A 7,232-nucleotide genomic window follows, 5' to 3' on the forward strand; every position below is an offset into this window, starting at 1 on the left:
TTATTAATCAGAATACCAAATACTGGAATAAATTTTAAAAGTCTATTCTAGTGTAACCCAAAGTCTAAACATTAACCTGCCCAAATTAATCAAATACTATTTTCAAGTAGAAAATTGATATGTTAACCCATAAGAAAATTAGTAAATTTGTAATTTTAATTTTTTATTGAATTGATATTCAATTATTTTTATGTGAAATTACTCCACTAGTTGTTATAATTATTAACACAAAGATCGAACATTCAGAAAAACTTCCTTCGATCCGGCCGGATTCGAACCGACGTCTTGTAGCATACCGTGGCAGACGCTGTACCAACTAAGCCACGGAACGAACCAGCGGACCTCACGATTTTTTCTATGTGCTTGCGTCGTACGTATGTATTTGGTTTTTCAACGACTTTTTAGCCCTAGCACCATCTATATATTTCGTCACCCAGTTGACACCTTTACAACTACCAGACCCGGCTGGAGATATAAGCCCGGCTGCTAGAAGAGTCGGTTTTCGAACCGAACCAGATTCGTCCGGCCGAATCGAAGGAATTTTTTCGGAGTGCTCGATCTTTGTATTAATAATTGAAACAAGTTTATAATTTATTTAACAATTACCAAATAATGAGTCTCGGTTACTCGTAGTAGTGTAAGTAATTAGATTTAAAAAAGTTTCTAATAATCTAAATTCAATCACAGTTTAATATAAAAATAAATAGGTTTTGTACAATTCTGCTATTTTGTAATAATACATAAATGGTTACTGATGTTTTAAGTTAGCTTTGTTGGATATAACTACAATATTCATAAGCATTTATATCCCAGTTTAAAAATCGGTATTTTATTACATGAAACATGTTAATATTTGCTATATTTTATTATCAAATATTCACTTCAAATATAGATTTCTAGAGTCCATAGCGCCATCAAAAACGTCTTCCATACAGAGGTTGCCTTACTTTGAATCTGATGGGTATGATTCTAAAGGTCGATATAAATTGTTTAAAAATGTAAAAGGAGGCCTCTGTGTGTTAGACCATTGCTTATGCATGGAAGCCATTCAAAGCACTGAACCGTTTTGGCCTGACAGAACCTAGTTTCTTTATTTGTATCATGCGCTTAATTTACAATAAAGCCCTAACTCTTGTGTTATTAAAAATTGTTTAACATCCATCATGGACCAAAACGGAGCTAACAACACAAATGTTTCGGCAATCAAGTAGTACATAATATTATAATCCACTTCTGTACTCTACATTACTTGCAAGTAATTTGTTAAAACGTCAGTGGGTGCCTGTGAATTACAACTATCATCACTTTTTGAAAGACATTTAAAAAAGTCGGCCTCAATCGGAAGTTTCGGGAGGATACAGGACTGACTTTATTGATGTATCTTCGGGAATTCCGCAAGGTCCCACCTTGGACTATTATTCTACAATGTGTACATATTTGACATATACTAATGTAAATCGCATTCGAGACGCTCACTATATGCATATGATAAAAAGATGCAAATAAAAACTTCATCTGTTACAGAATGCGCACTTTTCCAACAAGATTTAAACAATCTTCATAAATATTACATTGATAACATTACCGTAAAAATCAACAAGTGTCAATGCATTAGTTTCATACTTAAGAGCAAACCACTTATTTTTCCCTATGATTTTAATGGTGTCGTGATTGGTAGGGTTAACGAAGTCCGAGACGTTGGTGTCCAACTTAAACCAAATTAACCCAAAATACCAAATTAAAAGACGCACGTTGCAAGTGAGGCTTCATACTTGACGTTGTCTTTTAATTTGGTCGCATATTACTTATTTGACAATTATTTTTTCGGACGGACGTCAGACGGAGAACGAGAGTAGACCCCCTGCTCGATTCCAAAATGGCCATGTCCGGCCACGTGGATGCGATAAGTTGGCAAGGCGTACCGTAATTTAGTGTTTATGATGCGCACATGTCAACCCTTCTAGAACTCGACTAGTTTAAAAGTAGTATATTTCGCTTTCGTTATATGTATATTAGAATATATCTGTTCGATTTGGTCACATCACCTTGATCGTATTCAGATAAAAATGTGATCGTACTTAAACTTTAAATTTTCTAGAACAGATGGGTTCTTTTTGACATTGAGTGATTGCCCTGAAATCCTGTCAAAGATCTCGCTGTCCAGGTCGAAGCGCCGGCCCAAGCATTCACCGCAATTCTGTTCCTATTTATTGCACTAGTTATGGCATGAATATTCTCTTTACGCGCATTATGTCTACTTTTAATCAAAAATTTTATGCACTGGATATGGTAGTAGGATCTAAGCTCACCTTTAGAAAGAAGTTGGAAACAGTCTTATTTGAAAATAACTTCATTGATATTATAAAAAAACTTATTTGAAAATAAGTGAAATTTGAATACAGTGCTTATAAAATTGCGTGCATTAAAATAAAAATGTTAATTAATAAACACAAAACATGAAAAATAATCCAATTTGTAAGTGATGGACTCTCACTCGTCACTTACAAATTGGATTATTTCATTTTTATTTTAATGCATGTTATTGTCAAGTTAAGTCAGGATTGCACTTACTTCACGTCGCTTTACTCATTTTACTATGCTTCACAATGTAGGTAGATGTTTGCTTTTTCTTTTTGATGTGTTAATTTTTACGATAATTTAGCTATATGATAATGAGAATATGGACAACTGTAATTGGCACTGGCTAGAATTACCTACAAGTTCCGAATAAAAGAAAATCAACTTAAAACAGGAACAGGACGCATTAACGGCAATAAATACAATAAGAGTATTATACAAACGTTAGAGATAGCATTTTGAGTTCACTCATTAATTAGTGCTTTTATATAATATACTAATAATGCCTACACTACTTGCTGACTTTCCAACCATGATTCAGTTTTTAATGGAAATCACCCAATTTGTAAGACAAACCCAACTAAAATGATTGTCTGAGATTTTTTACTGTGACAGGATGTTTAATCTTTATATACTTTCAACCTTTTGATGACATGGTGCTGTACCTTCCACAACTGATATAATTTAAGCAACCACACAATTTTTTTATAAGTGTGATAATTTATTCAGTAGGTGAATATAGATTTTAAAGTGTTACATTTTTACTATGTGTTATAAGTATACGTGTTGTGTCTATAAATCTGTGTACAATAGTCTTAAGTAGCAAAATGGTATATTTAAATTTAAATTGTACGCAGTAACATTACCTGTACATATAAATTATTGTATGCTCTTATCCTTGTGCCTCTGTTTTGGTGTTCAGGTGTCAAGTTGTAGAATAATACTTTGACAACTTGCGTCCAATTTAGTAGCCTATTAAAATAATGAAATTGTATGAAATACATCGTATTTATAAAAAAAGCAACTGAAACACCTGAAAATCACCCGTCTTTGTCAATGTCAAAGAACAATCATATCACGTTTCCCTTCCATTCAATTAGATTGTACGTTACTGATTCATGTAGTTCACTGAAAATAGAATACAATCAATGTCCATCAACTGTATTCGTTTAAATCTTTGAAGCGGTTGATTGACGTATTGGAAGCCGCAATGCTATAAATATATAATGAATACAATTAGTCTGATAGAAGGTCACGCTTTCACTTATAAATAACTAAGCTTTTAGTGGTTCTGTACGTGGGGTAATGGAGTGGCTGTAATGTTCATCCGACAGATGGCACCAAAATTAACCCGTCCGCATCGAGTATAAACCAGAAATAGAGACCAAATAAGTGCCATCTATCCCTGTCAACTCATCAGTCAAATGGTACTGATATCACTTTTAAATATCAAGTCTCGTTTGAGCTGAAATCATATATTAGAAAGCTGATATTACATCTAGTACATCGCCAACAACTGACCTATATTCCAAAAATATTCTGTATTTATTGTAATAAAGATAATAACTCTAACAATCGGAGCTATTCCACTCGGTGGTGTAGAAAAAACAGCAAAACATCTAATTACAAAGCAAACGGAATCACATTTCGGTAATTAAATATTAAATATGTAGTTTTGCAATTTTCGTAATTATAGTTACGAAAATAGCAAAGCTCAAGTTAAACTGGTCGATTTGATGTTAAACAATTGACGACGCCAATCAATTGTTTCGAATTCGGACTGGCCAATCGGAGCACAATTGTCACAGTAATGATTTGGCAGAATAGTTTACAAACAAATTAAATGACATTTCCTCTCTATTTCTGGTTGTATACCCGATGTCTAATACGAAAGCTTGTACTCTCTCATATTGTACTTACTCTCACAATACTCGTAGATTAGAAGTCTGCAGAAGAAGAAGAACTTTATGATATTTATGAGATGACAGCTGTCATCAGAATCAGTATATGCCAGGTTATATGTCACGTTATATGTCATTGCGCCATAAAACGAAAAGAATTTTTAAACTAATAGCGATAATGACAATCATAATGTAATGGACCCGAGTAATTCAGTATTAAGGGAATACGAATAAATAATCTTCTTATATTGCAACAATAAATATCTCACTGTAAAATATAATGTAATACTGATTTTTTTGAGAAATTTGTTGTCACCAACGTTTGTATCACATTATTAAAATCCTTGTAATATTACTTTGTTTTAATTGGGTATACATATTAGCTTTACGACTATTTGTTTGAGACGTAGTCATGAATGACACGTGAAATTAATGAAAACAATATCGTTGTGGTGGATTTGAGTGGAAAAACTTCACACTGCATGTTGTAATTTCCTTCTTAATAAAGGTGTACCGTTATGTGGTAAATTTACATTAATTTGTTGATATTAAATGCTGAAAAAAATGTTGTAATTGACTGTTGTTTATTAATTTGTTATTATCGATATAAGTAAGTAAATATACTGTTAATGTAACAAATAAAACGATGTTTTTGTGTTAAGAATTAACGTTTCAAAATTGTAGTCATTGATTTTATAGTACCTCAAAAATGTAAATAATTTCTGAATCATTTAAAAAGTATATAATCGCTGATAAACGTGTACATGTATTAGATTTACTTATTTATTATAATTTCATAATGAAGCAACGTAGAACAAAGTAATGCTGTTGGCGGAAACTCACAAGGTGTAATGATAATAATTATAGCTTATTTTGTAAAATTGTTTCATTTATTGAGTTACCTGTCCCCATCATGCCAGTATCACATCAGCCTAAAACAGTCCACATATAGATCGCTACCATAGAATAATTAAAAGGTAATAATGAGGTAAATTTTAGAATATGCGCGGCTTTACAATATAATTTAAATTCAACTCTATACGCTTGCCGTAAAAACGTTTCTTACTGTACCTATGTGAACGAATCGCAAAAAAGTTTCATACACAGTATCAGAGTACTTTCTCGTCACTTAAAATATTGAATATCCATATATCCATTTTCTAATGGATATATAACCTACATTAGAAAATGGATAAATAATATGCACTAAGCAAAGGTTGTGATGAACTAAATATGCTTAAATAAAGTGGTGGAAGATTTTACCAAGGGCAGTGCTGTGGTGCATAATAGACTATTGCAGATACTACAATTCATTTATTTCAGTAGCACTCGACTAGTGAATCAGTGCGTCCAGGGAACAATAATAATAATAATAATGCACACACTCATAGCCCCGCAGGGTTTCCCTAACCCTGTTTCGCGGGTGCCTGGACACACAAACACATGCTGGCAGGCAGTTAGTACTGCCACCTTACCTATTTTTGCTGCCAAGCAGTAATGTGACCATTAAAGCATTTCAGTTTTAAAGAATAAGGGTGCTGGTAAAATTATAGGCACATGGGAATTTTCAACTTATGTCTCAGGGTGACGGGCGGAGCGGCAGGACCCCTTAGATCTTTGCGATTTTAAACTCGGAGCGGCATGTGGCACTGCAACTGTTATGGGTAGGCGTTTTGCTTACCACCAGTTGCTTAGCACGACTTGTTCGTCCCGTCACTTTGTATCATAAAAAAATATATTGTGCTTACATGCCACAATTTCCTAAACAAAAATCTAAAATTAATTGGAAGTGATCATTAACTTTAACCTAATCGTAATTTCGTGAAAAGTCACCATTTCAAAAGAACGTTACAGTGCTAAAGCCTCTTGTACTACTACTAGAGAAAGCGGTGGCATATTCTACAAGATGGTCTTTAAAATATTACACTCCGTCGTATTGGTTTGGGAACTCCTTAAAATTGTACTTAAAATTAATACTTATGCATTAAAAAGTGTGAACTATATGGTTAACTCGACGCCGACTTTGCACAAATTACCAGATCAATAAGTAAGCAATTATTGCATTAGAGCATTGCAGTATGCTACACTATGACCTAAACGGGTTATATGAATGGTAACTTCAGGAGTTTGAGGACATTTTTAGAGGGCGATTCCACACGTTTATACGGACAATTATTACTAAGGAGATGCCTCTGAAATCGCTAAAACAAGTTCAAATGTTCCATACACGAGTAAAATACAAACGTTTCTGTAGGTGAGAGGGAAAAAGCTTGATAGTAATTCTTACATTTTTTTTAATAAAATGTAAGTGCGCATTTGACCTCCGTCTCACCTGATGGAAAGTGATGATGAGGTCGACGATGGAGCATGCACACCTAAATAATGCCTATTCACTCTCGCCTTCAAAAGGGTCAAGTTATAACGTTCAGGGCGGTGTTCAAGGCTCGGCAGCTTCGCCTCTACTAATTCCGAGTCGCCTATAAGCCTCTTGGCACGGGTGTCAATTGAATCCAATGTAGTCAGTTGGTAGGAAGTAGAGCCATCCCAAAGGTGGAAGCAGTACTCCGTGCACGACTGCAGAGCGTTTTAAACATAATAAGACTCTTAACGAGGCAGTTAAACCCAATGTTAAGATCAAATTAATATCTGTTAAATAAAAGACACACGACAATAGAACATCATATCTTTTACCATTGCGTGATTTTTAGTATTCTAAAGCAATGTTTGTAATAATATCTATATTTCAAAATATAAAATTAAGATTATTTACGTTTCACCAACAGATTTAGTGAGAAAAAAATGTGTTTAACTCCCCTGGAAGATGTACCATGACGAATTGAGCAACTTTCAATATGCTCGCAGACCTTTCGGGGTCCTCTGTACATCCACAAAAGTATATTTACTTCGAAGACCGAAAACAAACCAGCTGTTCTTATTTTGGTCGAGAGTCAGTAGTTTCATAGAGAAATTTTG

Source organism: Hyposmocoma kahamanoa, unplaced genomic scaffold, assembly GCF_003589595.1.
Source record: "Hyposmocoma kahamanoa isolate Upper Pololo Valley unplaced genomic scaffold, ASM358959v1 100021, whole genome shotgun sequence".
In the NCBI taxonomy this organism is placed as follows: domain Eukaryota; kingdom Metazoa; phylum Arthropoda; class Insecta; order Lepidoptera; family Cosmopterigidae; genus Hyposmocoma; species Hyposmocoma kahamanoa.